The 24,067-nt window shown below is 33.3% G+C and overlaps 1 protein-coding gene across 5 annotated transcripts in view; it reads left to right on the plus strand.

The window, feature by feature from the left end:
• The window catches only part of LOC122403670 (unconventional myosin-XVIIIa-like), a 103,886-nt gene that overhangs the window by 39,389 nt on the left and 40,430 nt on the right, over window positions 1-24,067 (plus strand). The window lies entirely within an intron of this gene.

Below are 24,067 nucleotides of genomic sequence, written 5' to 3' on the forward strand. Positions count from 1 at the left end.
TCAAATTTTTTTTTCCTTTTCACTGACCATATTTTTATTGTAATGGGATAGATGATTCTGTCGTATCAGAGTAAAAAGAATTGTCATATTTGCACTGTGTATGTTAAAATGAATATTTACAGTGTGTACGAAAGATTTCTAAATACAAAAAATATTTTTCTCTCATTTGAACATCATGTTAAATTATTAGCAATAAAGTAGACAATACTAATATACAGTGAGTAACGAAAGTATTCGAACGACACGATAGACAATGTTTGATTCTACAAAAAGTTGTATAATAAATTACAATTTATTCAAAGAAATTGTTTTTATACCATCGTACATACATTTCCTAAATACAAGTAACCCTCCTATAACACGGTAGATAGGTTCCTAGAAAATGCCGTGTTGTTTGAAACCGTGTTATATGAGACCCAAAGCCAGTACAAAAAGGGGGTTAGAAACAAATATTTTTTTTTAATTCTACGTAAGCAACTTAATTTTTTTGAAAATATAAGTGTATGTATATGAAAGTTTAGAATATGCACTCTGTATTTATATATGTGGATGTAGAAGGATTTCTATATTTTTCGATTATCAATTTATAATAACGTATTTTTTTTAAATATATACAGTTTGTAACAGTGCTGCCAAGATTGACACTCTTACAAGTAGTACCAACATTTCAACATAACAACATACAGGTGTACCAACATCGTATTCCAATATAACACTATACAAGTGGTACCAACATTGTATTTCAACATAACACTATACAAGTGGTACCAACATTCCAACATAACAACATACAAGTGTACCAACATTGTATTCCAATATAACACTATTACAAGTGTACCAACATTGTATTCCAATATAACAATTGTATAGAAGTGGTACCAACATTGTATTCCAACATAACAACATACAAGTAGTACTAACATCGTATTCCAATATAACACTATACAAGTGGTACCAACGTTGTATTCCAACATAACAACATACAAGTGTACCAACATTGTATTCTAACATAACAATTGTATAGAAGTGGTACCAACATTGTATTCCAATATAACACTATACAAGTGGTACCAACATTGTATTCCAACATAACAACATACAAGTGGTACCAACATTCCAACATAACAACATACAAGTGTACCAACATTGTATTCCAATATAACAACATACAAGTGGTACCAACATTCCAACATAACAACATACAAGTGTACCAACATTGTATTCCAATATAACACTATACAAGTGGTACCAACATTGTATTCCAACATAACAACATACAAGTGGTACCAACATTCCAACATAACAACATACAAGTGTACCAACATTGTATTCCAATATAACACTATTACAAGTGTACCAACATTGTATTCCAATATAACAATTGTATAGAAGTGGTACCAACATTGTATTCCAACATAACAATTGTATAGAAGTGGTACCAACATTGTATTCCAATATAACACTATACAAGTGGTACCAACATTGTATTCCAACATAACAACATACAAGTGGTACCAACATTCCAACATAACAACATACAAGTGTACCAACATTGTATTCCAATATAACACTATTACAAGTGTACCAACATTGTATTCCAATATAACAATTGTATAGAAGTGGTACCAACATTGTATTCCAACATAACAATTGTATAGAAGTGGTACCAACATTGTATTCCAATATAACACTATACAAGTGGTACCAACGTTGTATTCCAACATAACAACATACAAGTGTACCAACATTGTATTCTAACATAACAATTGTATAGAAGTGGTACCAACATTGTATTCCAATATAACACTATACAAGTGGTACCAACATTGTATTCCAACATAACAACATACAAGTGGTACCAACATTCCAACATAACAACATACAAGTGTACCAACATTGTATTCCAATATAACAACATACAAGTGGTACCAACATTCCAACATAACAACATACAAGTGTACCAACATTGTATTCCAATATAACACTATACAAGTGGTACCAACATTGTATTCCAACATAACAACATACAAGTGGTACCAACATTCCAACATAACAACATACAAGTGTACCAACATTGTATTCCAATATAACACTATTACAAGTGTACCAACATTGTATTCCAATATAACAATTGTATAGAAGTGGTACCAACATTGTATTCCAACATAACAATTGTATAGAAGTGGTACCAACATTGTATTCCAATATAACACTATACAAGTGGTACCAACATTGTATTCCAACATAACAACATACAAGTGGTACCAACATTCCAACATAACAACATACAAGTGTACCAACATTGTATTCCAATATAACACTATTACAAGTGTACCAACATTGTATTCCAATATAACAATTGTATAGAAGTGGTACCAACATTGTATTCCAACATAACAATTGTATAGAAGTGGTACCAACATTGTATTCCAATATAACACTATACAAGTGGTACCAACATTGTATTCCAACATAACAACATACAAGTGGTACCAACATTCCAACATAACAACATACAAGTGTACCAACATTGTATTCCAATATAACACTATTACAAGTGTACCAACATTGTATTCCAATATAACAATTGTATAGAAGTGGTACCAACATTCTATTCCAACATAACAACGTACAAGTGGTACAAACATTGTATTCCAATATAACACTATACAAGTGGTACCAACATTGTATTCCAATATAACACTATACAAGTGGTACCAACGTTGTATTCCAACATAACAACATACAAGTGTACCAACATTGTATTCTAACATAACAATTGTATAGAAGTGGTACCAACATTGTATTCCAATATAACACTATACAAGTGGTACCAACATTGTATTCCAACATAACAACATACAAGTGGTACCAACATTCCAACATAACAACATACAAGTGTACCAACATTGTATTCCAATATAACACTATTACAAGTGTACCAACATTGTATTCCAATATAACAATTGTATAGAAGTGGTACCAACATTGTATTCCAACATAACAACGTACAAGTGGTACCAACATTGTATTCCAATATAACACTATACAAGTGGTACCAACATTGTATTCCAATATAACAATTGTATAGAAGTGGTACCAACATTGTATTCCAATATAACACTATACAAGTGGTACCAACATTGTATTCCAATATAACAATTGTATAGAAGTGGTACCAACATTGTATTCCAATATAACAATTGTATAGAAGTGGTACCAACATTCTATTCCAACATAACAACGTACAAGTGGTACCAACATTGTATTCCAATATAACACTACAAGTGGTACCAACATTGTATTCCAACATAACAACATACAAGTGTACCAACATTGTATTCTAACATAACAATTGTATAGAAGTGGTACCAACATTGTATTCCAATATAACACTATACAAGTGGTACCAACATTGTATTCCAACATAACAACATACAAGTGGTACCAACATTCCAACATTCCAACATACAAGTGTACCAACATTGTATTCCAATATAACACTATTACAAGTGTACCAACATTGTATTCCAATATAACACTATTACAAGTGTACCAACATTGTATTCCAATATAACAATTGTATAGAAGTGGCACCAACATTGTATTCCAACATAACAACGTACAAGTGGTACCAACATTGTATTCCAATATAACACTATACAAGTGGTACCAACATTGTATTCCAACATAACAACGTACAAGTGGTACCAACATTGTATTCCAATATAACACTATACAAGTGGTACCAACATTGTATTGCAACATAACAACATACAAGTGGTACCAACATTCCAACATAACAACATACAAGTGTACCAACATTGTATTCCAATATAACACTATTACAAGTGTACCAACATTGTATTCCAATATAACAATTGTATAGAAGTGGTACCAACATTCTATTCCAACATAACAACGTACAAGTGGTACAAACATTGTATTCCAATATAACACTATACAAGTGGTACCAACATTGTATTCCAATATAACACTATACAAGTGGTACCAACGTTGTATTCCAACATAACAACATACAAGTGTACCAACATTGTATTCTAACATAACAATTGTATAGAAGTGGTACCAACATTGTATCCCAATATAACAACAGTATAATACAAAACAAAAAAAAAACAAAAGATATTTTAATTTAACACAACCTTAATTTGATAAATTATAATTTGTTTATATATTTTCATGTAAAGTCATTATAGTTCATTATTCATTATAGCATCGCATATACAAGAGTGACATTTTTGTTCTGAAATTATATTTTCGGTCAGGAATTTTTTTCTCGAGAATGGTTAGGAATTCGGGGTTATGTCTATTGACCAAAAATGATTGTTCCTGACCCCTGCCTTCGAAAATAATTTTTTCAGTGTGATTTGAAATTTTTTAATTTTATCGAAAAATTTCACACATTCTTGAATTTTTTTCTCGAAAGAGGATAGGAATTCGGGGGTATGCGTATTCATAAAAAATGATTCTAATTGACCCCCGCAACCGAAAATAATTTTTCCAGAACGATTTGAAATTCATTTTTTTCGTCCAAAAATTTAGACGCCTTTCTGAATTTTTTTCTCTAAAATGCGCAGGATTTCGAGGGTTTATATGTTCATCGAAAATGATTGTAATTGAATCCCGAAAACGAAAATAATTTTTCCAAAACGATTTGAAATTTTTGTTTTTCGTCGAAAAATTTCACAACTTCTCGAATTTTTTTCTCAAAAATGCGTACGATTTCGAGGGTATGTGTAATGACCAAAAATGATTGTAATTGACCCCCGCAACCGAAAATAATTTTTCCAAACCGTTTTGAAATTTTTGAATTTAATTGTTAATAACTTTTCAACGAAGCCTCCGTCAACAAATTGGTATTCTTGATTTTCGTCTTATTTTGGCTCCTAGAATCTTGCATTAAAATTTTTCCCAGGGTTACCCGAACACCCTGTATATTTTTCTATTGTAGTACAAAGCGTGGTTAACGTTTTAACGAGCAACACCGTCGCGTTTACGTGATTTTACTGTTTCACTTTCAGCGCCCCCGTTTAATCAGCTATGTTCGTTCAGGTCTTATATTGTATGTTAATTATGATATCTCTTCACTTCTAGTTCCTTATGATAATATTTGTACCATTCTCGGCGTGGCTTACTTTGGTTTACAGTGGCGGCGTAGAAAGTTATCTCAAGCTGTTCCGTATCAAGTTGATCGACGAATTGTCCTCGAAAGCGGTGAATAATTCATCGAGTTGAATTCACACAAGTTAATCAGTTAAATTTCATTTTATACGAATTCATAATTCGGAGACAGTTTGTAATAAAAATTCCCTCGTATAAGGAAGACACGATGATACTCCTGATATTTACGATAATACGAGCTATGATAAAACTATTTAAGGGTAACGCGTTTACTGTCGCGCGCATTTTACGAGGTTTGCTCGTGGCGCCGCGTATTTTTACTATTGGTCGCGTCGCCGGTCACCGGTGACCCCCAACGGCAGTCAACGTGTTAGCACTTTACCGACCGGTAGCCTATTAATCGACTGTTTTACCGGCCAACGTTTACCGACCGACAGCCTATTAATCAACTGTTTTATCGGTCGGTAAGTGTTGGTCGGTAAAAAAGTCGATTAATAGGCTATCGGTCGGTAATGTGTTAATATTCCTGTTAACACTAGATTTACGGGCATTAATCGCACGTATATTTATTCATACCTTTCATGTTGACGATTACCATACAATACGATTTTTCTTTTAATTAGAATATGTATTCATACCAGTGCATCAATCAAATTCAACATAAGTTGTTAAAAAATAATATTTACGCGTTCTGCAATTTTAAATATGAAATCAGGCACCCGTCAAATTGACGGTTTCCGTAAATCTAGTGTTAAATAAGGATGCGTGATGCAAAGGTTCTACGAACTGGTTTATTATAAAATTGTTTCTACAGTTGTACCTCGGTTCTCTAGGCTCACGGTAATTCTTCTTTCCTTTCTACTGCCCACATCGCCCTAGATGGCGTTGTCTCACTCATGAAACGAGTTAAACGAAAATGTACCATAATACTCAACAATTCCAGTATTCATAAAATGGTGAATTTAAAAATTTCGGATCAAAGAACAGTTAAGAAGCTTTCATCGAGTTAAAAATTTCATTTAATCACCGACGGTAGACAATACTTACGTAAACTTTGCGTTAAGAAAGAAAGGCGTAAATTTCTTAATTTGTTTATAAGTATTCGTCGATCTTAACTGATTACAGTACAGCGAAAGAGAAACGTTTGAAATCGAATTTCGATTTTTACGAGCAGAATATGAATCGTGGAATTAGTTGAAATACGAATTGCATATTGGGTTAAAAGACCAACTTTTCTCTTTTCGCTTTTATAGTTTGTTAGGTACTCCCAGTAGGTAATATCCTCGAGACTTGTAGGTATATATCTAGTAACGTGAATATCGGCAACAGGTGTGAATACTCGCAACACGTTCAGGAATTCGAGACGCGTATGATCGTTTGACCGTGAAAGTATAAAGGGGTGAATACTTCGCGCAGAAACAGCGAGACGCGTTGTGACTTTCTCGTGGCCTACATAGAAATCGTTGCACTCTTCACAGTCTTTCGTTCGATGTTGCCCGAGGCCCTTTCGTCGCGAAAGTGTTTCACTTTGCGTGTGTTTCTTTCTTTCTTTATTCGAATATTGGAATCGCGATTTATATCGAATAGAAGAAAATGTAAAAGAATGTTGAAAAATATACTAGTAGGTACATATTTAATTATCTACGGTAAGCCTTCTGGGGTTGCCCTCGGTATTAATTAATAGCAAATTGAAATATTGCTTATTTGGGGGTATAACATATATATCTTAAAAGAACAATTTTTTTCCAAATAAAATTAGAAAAAGTATTGAATTATATACAGGGTGTTCGGCAAACCCTGGAAAAAATTTTAATGGGAGATTCTAGAGGCTAAAATAAGACGAAAATCAAGAATACCAATTTTTCGATGGAGGCTTCGTTAAAAAGTTATTAACGTTTCAAGTTGTGGCTGTCGAACGGCGATTTGACCACCTACTCGAATTTTTTTCTCGAAAATGTGCAGGATTTCGGGGGTATGTCTGTTCACCAAAAATGATTGTAATTGACCCCCGCAACCGAAAATAATTTTTCCAAAACGATTTGAAATTTTTTTTTTTCGTCGATTTAATTTAGGCACCAAATTAGATTTTCAGTAAAGAATTTTTTTCTCGAAAGTGCGTAGGATTTCCGGGGTATGTGTAATGATAAAAAATGATTGTAATTGACTCCCGCAACTGAAAATAATTTTTCCAAAACGATTTGAAATTTCTTTTTTCCGTTGAAAAATTTCACACTTTCTCGAATTTTTGTCTCGAAAGTGGATAGGATTTCCGAGGTATGTGTATTCACCAAACACACCAGTGACTCTTCTCCCCCCCTCCCCCTCCCACTGCATTTTCACGCGAATATCGCTTATTTTCTGCAATTGTTGATCCATTGCACATCATCGATATATGTAATTTTTTAATTATTGGTGGAAAAGGCGAAGGTATCGTTGGATTTATGATACCGAATTTCTGTACACAATTCTCACGATTTAAGACACATTGATTTCTGTTAAGTGGGGAAATTTAAATGGCGAAAGGGTTGCTCGATGAAAGAAAAATTTTAATGGGGGATTCTAGAGGCAAAAATAAGACGAAAATCAAGAATACCAATTTTTCGATGGAGGCTTCGTTAAAAAGTTATTAACGTTTCAAGTTGTGGCTGTCGAACGGCAATTTGACCACCTACTCGAATTTTTTTCTCGAAAATGCGCAGGATTTCGGGGGTATGTCTGTTCACCAAAAATGATTGTAATTGACCCCCGCAACCGAAAATAATTTTTCCAAAACGATTTGAAATTTTTTTTTTTCGTCGATTTAATTTAGGTACCAAATTAGATTTTCAGTAAAGAATTTTTTCTCGAAAGTGCGTAGGATTTCCGGGGTATGTGTAATGATAAAAAATGATTGTAATTGACTCCCGCAACTGAAAATAATTTTTCCAAAACGATTTGAAATTTCTTTTTCCGTTGAAAAATGTCACACTTTCTCGAATTTTTTTCTCGAAAGTGGATAGGATTTCCGAGGTATGTGTATTCACCAAACACACCAGTGACTCTTCTCCCCACTGCATTTTCACGCGAATATCGCTTATTTTCTGCAATTGTTGATCCATTGCACATCATCGATATATGTAATTTTTTAATTATTGGTGGAAAAGGCGAAGGTATCGTTGGATTTATGATACCGAATTTCTGTGCACAATTCTCACGATTTAAGACACATTGATTTCTGTTAAGTGGGGAAATTTAAATGGCGAAAGGGTTGCTCGATGAAAGAAAAATTTTAATGGGGGATTCTAGAGGCAAAAATAAGACGAAAATCAAGAATACCAATTTTTCGATGGAGGCTTCGTTAAAAAGTTATTAACGTTTCAAGTTGTGGCTGTCGAACGGCAATTTGACCACCTACTCGAATTTTTTTCTCGAAAATGCGCAGGATTTCGGGGGTATGTCTGTTCACCAAAAATGATTGTAATTGACCCCCCAACTGAAAATAATTTTTCCAGAACGATTTGAAATTTTTTTTTCGTTGATTTAATTTAGGCACCAAATTAGATTTTTAGTAAAGAATTTTTTTCTCGAAAGTGCGTAGGATTTCCGGGGTATGTGTAATGATAAAAAATGATTGTAATTGACTCCCGCAACTGAAAATAATTTTTCCAAAACGATTTGAAATTTCTTTTTCCGTTGAAAAATTTCACACTTTCTCGAATTTTTGTCTCGAAAGTGGATAGGATTTCCGAGGTATGTGTATTCACCAAACACACCAGTGACTCTTCTCTCTCCCCACTGCATTTTCACGCGAATATCGCTTATTTTCTGCAATTGTTGATCCATTGCACATCATCGATATATGTAATTTTTTAATTATTGGTGGAAAAGGCGAAGGTATCGTTGGATTTATGATACCGAATTTCTGTACACAATTCTCACGATTTAAGACACATTGATTTCTGTTAAGTGGGGAAATTTAAATGGCGAAAGGGTTGCTCGATGAAAGAAAAATTTTAATGGGGGATTCTAGAGGCAAAAATAAGACGAAAATCAAGAATACCAATTTTTCGATGGAGGCTTCGTTAAAAAGTTATTAACGTTTCAAGTTGTGGCTGTCGAACGGCGATTTGACCACCTACTCGAATTTTTTTCTCGAAAATGTGCAGGATTTCGGGGGTATGTCTGTTCACCAAAAATGATTGTAATTGACCCCCGCAACCGAAAATAATTTTTCCAAAACGATTTGAAATTCATTTTTTTCGTCCAAAAATTTAGACGCCTTTCTGAATTTTTTTCTCTAAAATGCGCAGGATTTCGAGGGTTTATATGTTCATCGAAAATGATTGTAATTGAATCCCGAAAACGAAAATAATTTTTCCAAAACGATTTGAAATTTTTGTTTTTCGTCGAAAAATTTCACAACTTCTCGAATTTTTTTCTCAAAAATGCGTACGATTTCGAGGGTATGTGTAATGACCAAAAATGATTGTAATTGACCCCCGCAACCGAAAATAATTTTTCCAAACCGTTTTGAAATTTTTGAATTTAATTGTTAATAACTTTTCAACGAAGCCTCCGTCAACAAATTGGTATTCTTGATTTTCGTCTTATTTTGGCTCCTAGAATCTTGCATTAAAATTTTTCCCAGGGTTACCCGAACACCCTGTATATTTTTCTATTGTAGTACAAAGCGTGGTTAACGTTTTAACGAGCAACACCGTCGCGTTTACGTGATTTTACTGTTTCACTTTCAGCGCCCCCGTTTAATCAGCTATGTTCGTTCAGGTCTTATATTGTATGTTAATTATGATATCTCTTCACTTCTAGTTCCTTATGATAATATTTGTACCATTCTCGGCGTGGCTTACTTTGGTTTACAGTGGCGGCGTAGAAAGTTATCTCAAGCTGTTCCGTATCAAGTTGATCGACGAATTGTCCTCGAAAGCGGTGAATAATTCATCGAGTTGAATTCACACAAGTTAATCAGTTAAATTTCATTTTATACGAATTCATAATTCGGAGACAGTTTGTAATAAAAATTCCCTCGTATAAGGAAGACACGATGATACTCCTGATATTTACGATAATACGAGCTATGATAAAACTATTTAAGGGTAACGCGTTTACTGTCGCGCGCATTTTACGAGGTTTGCTCGTGGCGCCGCGTATTTTTACTATTGGTCGCGTCGCCGGTCACCGGTGACCCCCCAACGGCAGTCAACGTGTTAGCACTTTACCGACCGGTAGCCTATTAATCGACTGTTTTTACCGGCCAACGTTTACCGACCGACAGCCTATTAATCAACTGTTTTATCGGTCGGTAAGTGTTGGTCGGTAAAAAAGTCGATTAATAGGCTATCGGTCGGTAATGTGTTAATATTCCTGTTAACACTAGATTTACGGGCATTAATCGCACGTATATTTATTCATACCTTTCATGTTGACGATTACCATACAATACGATTTTTCTTTTAATTAGAATATGTATTCATACCAGTGCATCAATCAAATTCAACATAAGTTGTTAAAAAATAATATTTACGCGTTCTGCAATTTTAAATATGAAATCAGGCACCCGTCAAATTGACGGTTTCCGTAAATCTAGTGTTAAATAAGGATGCGTGATGCAAAGGTTCTACGAACTGGTTTATTATAAAATTGTTTCTACAGTTGTACCTCGGTTCTCTAGGCTCACGGTAATTCTTCTTTCCTTTCTACTGCCCACATCGCCCTAGATGGCGTTGTCTCACTCATGAAACGAGTTAAACGAAAATGTACCATAATACTCAACAATTCCAGTATTCATAAAATGGTGAATTTAAAAATTTCGGATCAAAGAACAGTTAAGAAGCTTTCATCGAGTTAAAAATTTCATTTAATCACCGACGGTAGACAATACTTACGTAAACTTTGCGTTAAGAAAGAAAGGCGTAAATTTCTTAATTTGTTTATAAGTATTCGTCGATCTTAACTGATTACAGTACAGCGAAAGAGAAACGTTTGAAATCGAATTTCGATTTTTACGAGCAGAATATGAATCGTGGAATTAGTTGAAATACGAATTGCATATTGGGTTAAAAGACCAACTTTTCTCTTTTCGCTTTTATAGTTTGTTAGGTACTCCCAGTAGGTAATATCCTCGAGACTTGTAGGTATATATCTAGTAACGTGAATATCGGCAACAGGTGTGAATACTCGCAACACGTTCAGGAATTCGAGACGCGTATGATCGTTTGACCGTGAAAGTATAAAGGGGTGAATACTTCGCGCAGAAACAGCGAGACGCGTTGTGACTTTCTCGTGGCCTACATAGAAATCGTTGCACTCTTCACAGTCTTTCGTTCGATGTTGCCCGAGGCCCTTTCGTCGCGAAAGTGTTTCACTTTGCGTGTGTTTCTTTCTTTCTTTATTCGAATATTGGAATCGCGATTTATATCGAATAGAAGAAAATGTAAAAGAATGTTGAAAAATATACTAGTAGGTACATATTTAATTATCTACGGTAAGCCTTCTGGGGTTGCCCTCGGTATTAATTAATAGCAAATTGAAATATTGCTTATTTGGGGGTATAACATATATATCTTAAAAGAACAATTTTTTTCCAAATAAAATTAGAAAAAGTATTGAATTATATACAGGGTGTTCGGCAAACCCTGGAAAAAATTTTAATGGGAGATTCTAGAGGCTAAAATAAGACGAAAATCAAGAATACCAATTTTTCGATGGAGGCTTCGTTAAAAAGTTATTAACGTTTCAAGTTGTGGCTGTCGAACGGCGATTTGACCACCTACTCGAATTTTTTTCTCGAAAATGTGCAGGATTTCGGGGGTATGTCTGTTCACCAAAAATGATTGTAATTGACCCCCGCAACCGAAAATAATTTTTCCAAAACGATTTGAAATTTTTTTTTTTCGTCGATTTAATTTAGGCACCAAATTAGATTTTCAGTAAAGAATTTTTTTCTCGAAAGTGCGTAGGATTTCCGGGGTATGTGTAATGATAAAAAATGATTGTAATTGACTCCCGCAACTGAAAATAATTTTTCCAAAACGATTTGAAATTTCTTTTTCCGTTGAAAAATTTCACACTTTCTCGAATTTTTGTCTCGAAAGTGGATAGGATTTCCGAGGTATGTGTATTCACCAAACACACCAGTGACTCTTCTCCCCCCCTCCCCCTCCCACTGCATTTTCACGCGAATATCGCTTATTTTCTGCAATTGTTGATCCATTGCACATCATCGATATATGTAATTTTTTAATTATTGGTGGAAAAGGCGAAGGTATCGTTGGATTTATGATACCGAATTTCTGTACACAATTCTCACGATTTAAGACACATTGATTTCTGTTAAGTGGGGAAATTTAAATGGCGAAAGGGTTGCTCGATGAAAGAAAAATTTTAATGGGGGATTCTAGAGGCAAAAATAAGACGAAAATCAAGAATACCAATTTTTCGATGGAGGCTTCGTTAAAAAGTTATTAACGTTTCAAGTTGTGGCTGTCGAACGGCAATTTGACCACCTACTCGAATTTTTTTCTCGAAAATGCGCAGGATTTCGGGGGTATGTCTGTTCACCAAAAATGATTGTAATTGACCCCCGCAACCGAAAATAATTTTTCCAAAACGATTTGAAATTTTTTTTTTTCGTCGATTTAATTTAGGTACCAAATTAGATTTTCAGTAAAGAATTTTTTTCTCGAAAGTGCGTAGGATTTCCGGGGTATGTGTAATGATAAAAAATGATTGTAATTGACTCCCGCAACTGAAAATAATTTTTCCAAAACGATTTGAAATTTCTTTTTCCGTTGAAAAATGTCACACTTTCTCGAATTTTTTTCTCGAAAGTGGATAGGATTTCCGAGGTATGTGTATTCACCAAACACACCAGTGACTCTTCTCCCCACTGCATTTTCACGCGAATATCGCTTATTTTCTGCAATTGTTGATCCATTGCACATCATCGATATATGTAATTTTTTAATTATTTGTGGAAAAGGCGAAGGTATCGTTGGATTTATGATACCGAATTTCTGTGCACAATTCTCACGATTTAAGACACATTGATTTCTGTTAAGTGGGGAAATTTAAATGGCGAAAGGGTTGCTCGATGAAAGAAAAATTTTAATGGGGGATTCTAGAGGCAAAAATAAGACGAAAATCAAGAATACCAATTTTTCGATGGAGGCTTCGTTAAAAAGTTATTAACGTTTCAAGTTGTGGCTGTCGAACGGCAATTTGACCACCTACTCGAATTTTTTTCTCGAAAATGCGCAGGATTTCGGGGGTATGTCTGTTCACCAAAAATGATTGTAATTGACCCCCGCAACCGAAAATAATTTTTCCAAAACGATTTGAAATTTTTTTTTTTCGTTGATTTAATTTAGGTACCAAATTAGATTTTCAGTAAAGAATTTTTTTCTCGAAAGTGCGTAGGATTTCCGGGGTATGTGTAATGATAAAAAATGATTGTAATTGACTCCCGCAACTGAAAATAATTTTTCCAAAACGATTTGAAATTTCTTTTTCCGTTGAAAAATTTCACACTTTCTCGAATTTTTGTCTCGAAAGTGGATAGGATTTCCGAGGTATGTGTATTCACCAAACACACCAGTGACTCTTCTCTCCCCACTGCATTTTCACGCGAATATCGCTTATTTTCTGCAATTGTTGATCCATTGCACATCATCGATATATGTAATTTTTTAATTATTTGTGGAAAAGGCGAAGGTATCGTTGGATTTATGATACCGAATTTCTGTGCACAATTCTCACGATTTAAGACACATTGATTTCTGTTAAGTGGGGAAATTTAAATGGCGAAAGGGTTGCTCGATGAAAGAAAAATTTTAATGGGGGATTCTAGAGGCAAAAATAAGACGAAAATCAAGAATACCAATTTTTCGATGGAGGCTTCGTTAAAAAGTTATTAACGTTTCAAGTTGTGGCTGTCGAACGGCAATTTGACCACCTACTCGAATTTTTTTCTCGAAAATGCGCAGGATTTCGGGGGTATGTCTGTTCACCAAAAATGATTGTAATTGACCCCCGCAACCGAAAATAATTTTTCCAAAACGATTTGAAATTTTTTTTTTTCGTTGATTTAATTTAGGTACCAAATTAGATTTTCAGTAAAGAATTTTTTTCTCGAAAGTGCGTAGGATTTCCGGGGTATGTGTAATGATAAAAAATGATTGTAATTGACTCCCGCAACTGAAAATAATTTTTCCAAAACGATTTGAAATTTCTTTTTCCGTTGAAAAATGTCACACTTTCTCGAATTTTTTTCTCGAAAGTGGATAGGATTTCCGAGGTATGTGTATTCACCAAACACACCAGTGACTCTTCTCTCCCCACTGCATTTTCACGCGAATATCGCTTATTTTCTGCAATTGTTGATCCATTGCACATCATCGATATATGTAATTTTTTAATTATTGGTGGAAAAGGCGAAGGTATCGTTGGATTTATGATACCGAATTTCTGTACACAATTCTCACGATTTAAGACACATTGATTTCTGTTAAGTGGGGAAATTTAAATGGCGAAAGGGTTGCACGATGAAAGAAAAATTTTAATGGGGGATTCTAGAGGCAAAAATAAGACGAAAATCAAGAATACCAATTTTTCGATGGAGGCTTCGTTAAAAAGTTATTAACGTTTCAAGTTGTGGCTGTCGAACGGCAATTTGACCACCTACTCGAATTTTTTTCTCGAAAATGCGCAGGATTTCGGGGGTATGTCTGTTCACCAAAAATGATTGTAATTGACCCCCGCAACCGAAAATAATTTTTCCAGAACGATTTGAAATTTTTGAATTTAATTGTTAATAACTTTTTAACGAAACCTCAATCAAGAAATTGATATTCTTGATTTTCGTCTTATTTTGGCCTCTAGAATCTCACAGTAAAATTTTTATGAAAAGAAAATGAAAAATAAAAAATCAACTTTCTTCTTGTACAGTAGTGTTGGTCACACTGACAGAGGCATTTAAACGAAGATGATATCGTCTGTCATATTCTAGTGTCAGGCGCTAGGGATCGAGTTTCTTGAAAACAAACGCTTGTAGTTATTTATTACTTTAACACTACCCATGTTAGTCCCAAATGAAATTAATATAGGGAAATAGTTTTCTTAAGCCTAAATTATGTACACTTTTATTAAAAGTAACGAATCTGGATTTAAGAAACATTTTAATGGGAGATTTTAGAGGCCAAAATATGACGAAAATCAAGAATATCAATTCCTTCACCGAGGCTTCGTTGTCAAATTATTAAAAAATTAAAATAAAGAATTTTAAATTCTGAAAAAATTATTTTTGGTTGCGCGGGTCAATTACAATCATTTCTGGTGAATACATATACCCCCGAAATCCCACCCACTTTCGAGAAAAAAATTCAAGTAGGTACCGAAATTTTTAGACGAAATTTAAATATTTAAAATAATACTAAAAAAATTATATTTAATTACAGGGGTCAATTACAGTCATTTTTGGTCATTACGCATACCCCCGAAATCTTACGCAGTTTCGAGAAAAAAAATCAATAGGTGGATAAATTTTTCGACGGAAAAAAAAAATTTCAAATCGTTTTGGAAAAATTATTTTTGGTTGCGGGGGTCAATTACAATAATTTTTGGTGGATAGACATACCCCCGAAATCCTACGCATTTTCGAGAAAAAAATTCCTTACCGAAAATCTAATCTGAGGCCACAGAAATGGTTCCCCGAAATTTCATGCAAATCTTTAAAATATCATAACTTCCGAACGGATTGGGGGATTTTAATGTTTCAAACGGCAAACAACGCGTACTTTGGTAAAGAATATGTAGAAATTCCAGAAATATTCGAAAAGTTGCTCCTTAACCCCGTAAAATGAGAAAACCCCCATAAAAATGGTCCAATTTTCAAATTGCCATAACTCCCACAATAGTGAACATATTTCAACGAAACTTTTTTCTGAAGTAGAGCTCATGGGTACCTACAAAAAAATATTAGACAACTTCTCTATAGGGCGTCAAACAAAATTACTAAAAATGAAAAACGAATTTTTAAGAATAAATTGCTAAAATTTTTCGACAGAAAAAAATTAAAAACTTCAAATCGTTCTGGAAAAATTATTTTTAGTTACGAGGGTCAATTACAATAACTTTTGGTGAATACACATACCTCTGTAATCCAACCCACTTTCCAGAAAAAAATTCGAGTTGGTACTGAAATTTTTAGACAAAATTAAAAAATTTCAAATCGTTCTGGAAAAATTATTGTCGGTTGCAGGGATCAATTATAATAATTTTTGATGGATAGACATACCCTCGAATTCCTATCCACTTTCGGGAAAAAAATTCGAGAAGGTGTAATATTTTTCGACAAAATTGAAATGTTTCAAATCGTTGTGAAAAAATTATTTTTAGCTAGTAGTGTCAATTACAATCATATTTTGTCAATACACACACTTTCAAAATCCTGCGCATTTTCGAGAAAAATATTCAATATGGGCGGAACTTTAAACGTTAATAACTTTTTAACGAAGCCTCCATCAACAAATTGGTATTCTTGATTTTCGTCTTATTTTGGCCCCTAGAATCTCCCATTAAAATTTTCCCCAAGGGCGTCGGAACACCCTGTATACGAAGTATCGATATTTTAAAAAAATCATTTGTTTGATGAACTTGAATAGTAAGAACTTGAGTCTGTAATCTAAAGGATTCGATGAAATGCACCGATAAGGTAAAACAGTTTTACAAGCATTGGAACTGCTCAGCGAGGAAAAGAAATTCAGCGGATATTTTTTAATCGTGAAAAGAATCTGGCGATTTTGTAACGCGGTCACACAGCACTTTTTTTGTTATACTATCTCGCCTCTCATTCTATATCAGTTCCTTTCTCCTGCTCGTCAGTAGGCCAGCAGACATTCTCGGTAACAGCTTTCCAATACATTCCCTGCATGTCTTTCAATTTCTCGAGGCAGTTGCCGTTAGTGAGAGATCTGTGAATTGTACCGAATGTACCAGCAGTTTTTGATCGCGCAACACTGAAACACGAGAACTTCCTCAATGATTTATCAATTACCTTTTGTCAGAGAGATTGAAACTATTACCAAAATATTCAATAATAACTATGTCGAACTATTATATGTATGTACATATATGTATACCTGTTCTAGTTGCAATAGTTATGAAATTTTTTTATTTTGAATAAATGTTATGTAGAATCGATATTTCTTAATATATTCTTCATGTATGTTCTTCCTGTTACATTGGTTCTATACTAGTCCTGTAACTGTCATTTTTTTGGTCCCATGTTACACAATTTTTGTGTCGGTTTCATTTTGGTTTTTATTAATTCTATTATTGTTTTTAGATGAATATTACTATACCGGGTGTAATATTACTATACCATTTCTAGGAAAAATTTTAATTATTCTAGAGGCCAAAATAAGACAAAAATCAAGAATATCAATTTGTTGATGGAGGCTTCGTTAAAAAGTTATTAACCATTAAATTCAAAAATTTCAAATCGTTCTGGAAAAATTATTTTCGGTTGCGGGGGTCAATTACAATCATTTTTGGTGAACAGACATACCCCCGAAATCCTGCGCATTTTCGAGAAAAAAATTCGAGTAGGTGGTCAAATTGCCGTTCGACAGCCACAACTTGAAACGTTAATAACTTTTTAACGAAGCCTCCATCGAAAAATTGGTATTCTTGATTTTCGTCTTATTTTTGCCTCTAGAATCCCCCATTAAAATTTTTCTTTCATCGTGCAACCCTTTCGCCATTTAAATTTCCCCACTTAACAGAAATCAATGTGTCTTAAATCGTGAGAATTGTGCACAGAAATTCGGTATCATAAATTCAACGATACCTTCGCCTTTTCTACCAATAATTAAAAAATTACATATATCGATGATGTGCAATGGATCAACAATTGCAGAAAATAAGCGATATTCGCGTGAAAATGCAGTGGGAGGGGGGGAGAAGAGTCACTGGTGTGTTTGGTGAATACACATACCTCGGAAATCCTATCCACTTTCGAGAAAAAAATTCGAGAATGTGTGAAATTTTTCAACGGAAAAAGAAATTTCAAATCGTTTTGGAAAAATTATTTTCGGTTGCGGGAGTCAATTACAATCATTTTTTATCATTACACATACCCCGGAAATCCTACGCACTTTCGAGAAAAAAATTCTTTACTGAAAATCTAATTTAGCGCCTAAATTAAATCGATGAAAACAAAAATTTTCAAATCGTTCTGGAAAAATTATTTTTGGTTGCAGGGGTCAATTTCAATCATTTTTTACCATTACACATATCCCGGAAATCCTACGCACTTTCGAGAAAAAAATTATAGAAAGTTATTATACTTATTATAAATAATATATTTTTTCAAATGAAAACTATAATATTAGGGTCGATTGGTTATTTTCACATTTTCCTGGTCTTTTAATTATCATACGAAATCGAAAGTGTTAGTTTCTTGTGTTTAAGCCTTCTGCAGGAATGCTCTAAAATTAATGGATTTTTGCACGATTTTATACGAGTGGAAATATTTGTTTGGTTAAAAGTAGCATGCATTTCTTTGTGCACGGTTTTTATGATTTTTTGTGCCGCACTTTTCTTAAGTGGGTCGATGCAACGGTCTAAGGCAGGATTTGCTAGAAAATCTTTACCGGTGATTCCTCTGGCACATCTAGGACGGAACGCCATAATTATTATTGCTCTTGCAACCAACGAACTTTATTCATCAATTTAATTATCGAGATAATTGTCAATTATCGATGGATAATCATCAATAAATGATCCATTATTAAATGTCAATTGCAACTATCAGTAGATGATCAATTGTCAATTGTCAATTGCAAGTAACAATTTGAGATGAATTGTCAATTGTAGGTAGAAATTGATGATCAATTGTTTTATTTTAAATGCAAGTAACAATTGGTGATCAAGTGTCAATTGTAGGCAGCAATTAACACGTTCACTGCCAGATCAAAATTCTATAATATTCTGCAAAAGTGAAACGTTGATTTTAGACCATTGTAAGCTACATAACCTAAAATTTGTTTCAGCAGTTATTATCGTAACCTTGTTGAAATTCATAAATTCTATTCAAACTTATTTCCCTCAACGTCTTAATTTGAGAATTAATTTTTCTAGTATCATAATGGTAAATCATGTCAGCCATATATGGGTGACGTGGCAGTCAAAGTGTTAATGTGAAATCAGTTAATTCTTGATTGTAAGTGGCAATTGGTGATCATTTATTAATTTTCAAGTGCAAGCTTATTGTTAGCGATCAATTGGTCAAGTAGCAATTGATGATCAATTGTTTTATTTGAAATGCAAGTAACAATTGGTGATCAAGTGTCAATTGTAGGCAGCAATTAACACGTTCACTGCCAGATCAAAATTGTATAATATTCTGCAAAAGTGAAACGTTGATTTTAGACCATTGCAAGCTACATAACCTAAAATTTGTTTCAGCAGTTATTATCGTAACCTTGTTGAAATTCATAAATTCTATTCAAACTTATTTCCCTCAACGTCTTAATTTGAGAATTAATTTTTCTAGTATCATAATGGTAAATCATGTCAGCCATATATGGGTGACGTGGCAGTCAAAGTGTTAATGTGAAATCAGTTAATTCTTGATTGTAAGTGGCAATTGGTGATCATTTATTAATTTTCAAGTGCAAGCTTATTGTTAGCGATCAATTGGTCAAGTAGCAATTGATGATCAATTGTTTTATTTGAAATGCAAGTAACAATTGGTGATCAAGTGTCAATTGTAGGCAGCAATTAACACGTTCACTGCCAGATCAAAATTGTATAATATTCTGCAAAAGTGAAACGTTGATTTTAGACCATTGCAAGCTACATAACCTAAAATTTGTTTCAGCAGTTATTATCGTAACCTTGTTGAAATTCATAAATTCTATTCAAACTTATTTCCCTCAACGTCTTAATTTGAGAATTAATTTTTCTAGTATCATAATGGTAAATCATGTCAGCCATATATGGGTGACGTGGCAGTCAAAGTGTTAATGTGAAATCAGTTAATTCTTGATTGTAAGTGGCAATTGGTGATCATTTATTAATTTTCAAGTGCAAGCTTATTGTTAGCGATCAATTGGTCAAGTAGCAATTGATGATCAATTGTTTTATTTGAAATGCAAGTAACAATTGGTGATCAAGTGTCAATTGTAGGCAGCAATTAACACGTTCACTGCCAGATCAAAATTGTATAATATTCTGCAAAAGTGAAACGTTGATTTTAGACCATTGCAAGCTACATAACCTAAAATTTGTTTCAGCAGTTATTATCATAACCTTGTTGAAATTCATAAATTCTATTCAAATTTATTTCCCCCAACGTCTTAATTTGAGAATTAATTTTTCTAGTATCATAATGGTAAATCCTGTCACCCATATATGAGTGACGTGGCAGTCATAGTGTTAATGTGAAGTCAGTTAATTCTTGATTGTAAGTGGCAATTGGTGATCATTTATTAATTTTCAAGTGCAAGCTTATTGTTAGCGATCAATTAGTCAAGTAGCAATTCATGATCAATTCTTAATTCTTTAATTTTTAAATATGGTGAAATTTTGAATGAAAAAAAAAAATAGAAAGAGTTTCACAGAATATTTAAGTTACGCAAAAGAGTGGATGATGAGCATTTTATTAAACTTTGTATAATACATTTTGTTTGTTAGTTTCGTCGATAGTATTTTGTTGAGTCTATAAATGAAATAATTAAAAATGATCCTCAATATTATAAAATTATAATGATATAATTTATAAAATTTGTATTCCAAAATGGAGTAAAAATGAAATAAATTTTCAGTTTTATTTATTAAATTTTCAATTAAGATTTTATTTCAGTAACGATCGGGATCAATTATTTATGTAAAATACGTAATTAAATTTTATTTAACTGTTTCGTTATTCTAGCGAATACGAAATTGTCAATTTATTGATTATTATTAGACTGCGGATGTTTATGCATTTATGGGAAATTTTAATCCTCAAAAAACTACAGAACGCATTTAATATGCAAAAATATAAGAAATACTTAAAGTAAGATACGAATTATTATATTTAGGGGTTGAGACAGCCCTCTGCGAAGCTTCCGTTTCATTAATTCTATTAATAAAAATGTGAATTTGCATAAAGATCCGCAGTCTAATTATTATAATATACATATTACTAAATGGGAAACAGGGTTGTACGTATTATTTTTGGGACCTGAGGCTGAAAACTTATTATAAATAATAATAAAAAGTTCTATGTTTATAGAATGAAAACCAAAATTAAAAACAGCCGACGAATCTGTAGATTTTTTTTATTAAAGAAAATTGTTAATAAAAACTACTGTCAAAACTTAAACATCCCAAAAAAAGGAAGATTTACTTTTCTAGTCAACGCGTACTGCCAGAAATACGTTTCTAAGCTTTAATCTAATATTTTATCCAATCATTGAGGCCTATCTTTAGTTCAGGTAATATTCTACCGTAAACCACATATTTTTCAGAGAGTCGTGACAGAAACGGTGACCGCAATTCGCGACCGGTTACATGTCTCTCGGTAACCTCTGACTGAAACGAGAAATCAGAGAATTTTCAGAGAAAATCGCAGAGTGATCGAAATTTCTGACCGACACATTTCGATCAGAAATCTGTGACCGTAATGCAAGATGAGAGAAATGGCGAGTCGAAAAAAAGTCTGACAAGGGGGGGGTAACGACCTGTAAACCTGGGATTTGAACCAAATTTGGCAGAGTTGTAGGGGCCGATGTCCAAATGTAATCTTTAAAATACTAGACGTTTATGGCCAGCCATTTTTGAAAAAAATGACTTCAAAGTTTAAAATTTCCAAGTTTTCGGATCGAATTCGTTTTTCTTTTAAATTTCCGGTTTTGACGAGAGGAACACAAAAGTTCAGTACATTTTTGTCGTATCATCAATAGTTTAGTTAAAAATTTGAGTTTTTTTGTAACGGGATAGATGCATATTTACCGTGTAGTTTAATGGTGTTTTCAATAGCCATGGTAGCCGTGGAATTAAAGTCAAAGACTTCGACCCGGAAGACTGGGGTTCGTGTCCCCCGGAATTAGTGCATTTTTCTTCTTCTTTTTTTGCTTATTTTTTAATTTTAATTTGTAATATTATGAAAATAGTTGGCTGTTACAAATAAATAAAATATTTTAACCCCGTAAAATGAGAAAAAACGCCCATAAAAATGGTCCAATTTTCAAATTGCCATAACTCCTACAATAGTGAATATATTTCAATGAAACTTTTTTCTGAAGTAGAGCTCATGGGTACCTACAAAAAAGTATTAGACAACTTTTCTATAGGGCGTCAAACAAAATTACTAAAAATGAAAAACGAATTTTTAAGAATAATTTTTCTGAAATTTTTCGACGGAAAAAAAATTTCAAATCGTTGTGAAAAAATTATTTTTAGCTAGTGGTGTCAATTACAATCGTATTTTGTCAATACACATACCTTCAAAATCCTGCGCATTTTCGAGAAAAAAATTCAGTATGGGCAGTTTGAGATAGGCAACCTGCGCACAGCTGCGTGCGCGCGACAGTGACGTATCGGCAGCCATGCGCGCGCAGCTGTTCGCAGATCGCCGTTCTACAGGCGTAACTATAAACGTTAATAACTTTTTAACGAAGCCTCCATCAATAAATTAGTATTCTTAATTTTCGTCTCATTTTGGCCTCTAGAATCTCCCATTAAAATTTTTCCCAGAGGTGGGCGAACACCCTGTATATGCGAAGTAATGTTACTTTTAAAATATAAATATGAAAAGTAAATATTCAAATACAATTTTTTTAAACTTTTTAAGAGTTTAGAGGAAACTCTTGAGCGGTTATCTCTTATTCGTTTCATTGATGACCGAGAGTTTAAGAGAAGTTTTCTCAAGGAACTCTGTTGAGACGACCATATATGCCATTTTGGATGTCTCAATGACTATGGTCGTAACAGAAATGTATTGGTATTTTTACATCTTTTTGATAAGAAGCTGTACAGCTTCTTTTGTCGAAATTTGTCAGACATATTTATCGATGCTCATTAATAAATTTTTCGAATATTAATAATTGACCATTATGTACGTGCTAAAACATACCAAAAAACATACCTTATGCATTTAAAATGGAAATAAGAATAAAAACTCCGTGAAATTTATTTTTATTTTTATGTGTAAATTAGAAACTTGTTTATTGTCGATTGATTTCTTCGAAATCTAAAGCGAGCTTTTAATTAATACTAATGTGTGAAATTCATGTAATTTACATCAAGTTTATTAGTATGTGTCAATAACCTAACAGAAATATTAATATTGTGATCACAATGTTATTAAATTACCTACAAATATTTTATTCGATAATATGCTGATACTCTCCAAAGATGGTCAAAATGTTATTCGAATAATAGATAATGAACAAAAACTAACATATAACAATTTATGCATGATGTTTATTGAATTGAACAGTTAAAAGTTTTATTTATTATTCATTTTGAAATATTTCATTTTACAGTATTTTCTCTATATAAGCTCGGAACTCGTCCACGATATAGGCAAATATCGTATCCCCTCTACTTATCTCCACTGCGTACCGTTAGAACTCAGCGCCCCCTATATCGGCGAGTGTGCCTTCCTATGGGGGATTCCCCAAGATAGCAGCGCGCTTGACGGTCGGTCGTCGAACTTGTCATACGATACGGGTTCAAATTACTAAGGCAACACCAGTGCAATAATACAAATTTTTTATTTTTCCTTTCCCTGTTTTGAAACTTTTAACATGTCTGTGACAGTTTTCTGATTTAACTAAGATCAAGTACAACATAATTTTTATTATTGTTTTTCATAAATTATAATACACATTTGTCCTTTCTTTAAAGTGTATCCTCATCTGAAAAAAGGAATTGT

The sequence above is a fragment of the Colletes gigas genome, unplaced genomic scaffold (genome assembly GCF_013123115.1).
Source record: "Colletes gigas isolate AHSC1104 unplaced genomic scaffold, ASM1312311v1 Colletes_gigas_Sc00068, whole genome shotgun sequence".
In the NCBI taxonomy this organism is placed as follows: domain Eukaryota; kingdom Metazoa; phylum Arthropoda; class Insecta; order Hymenoptera; family Colletidae; genus Colletes; species Colletes gigas.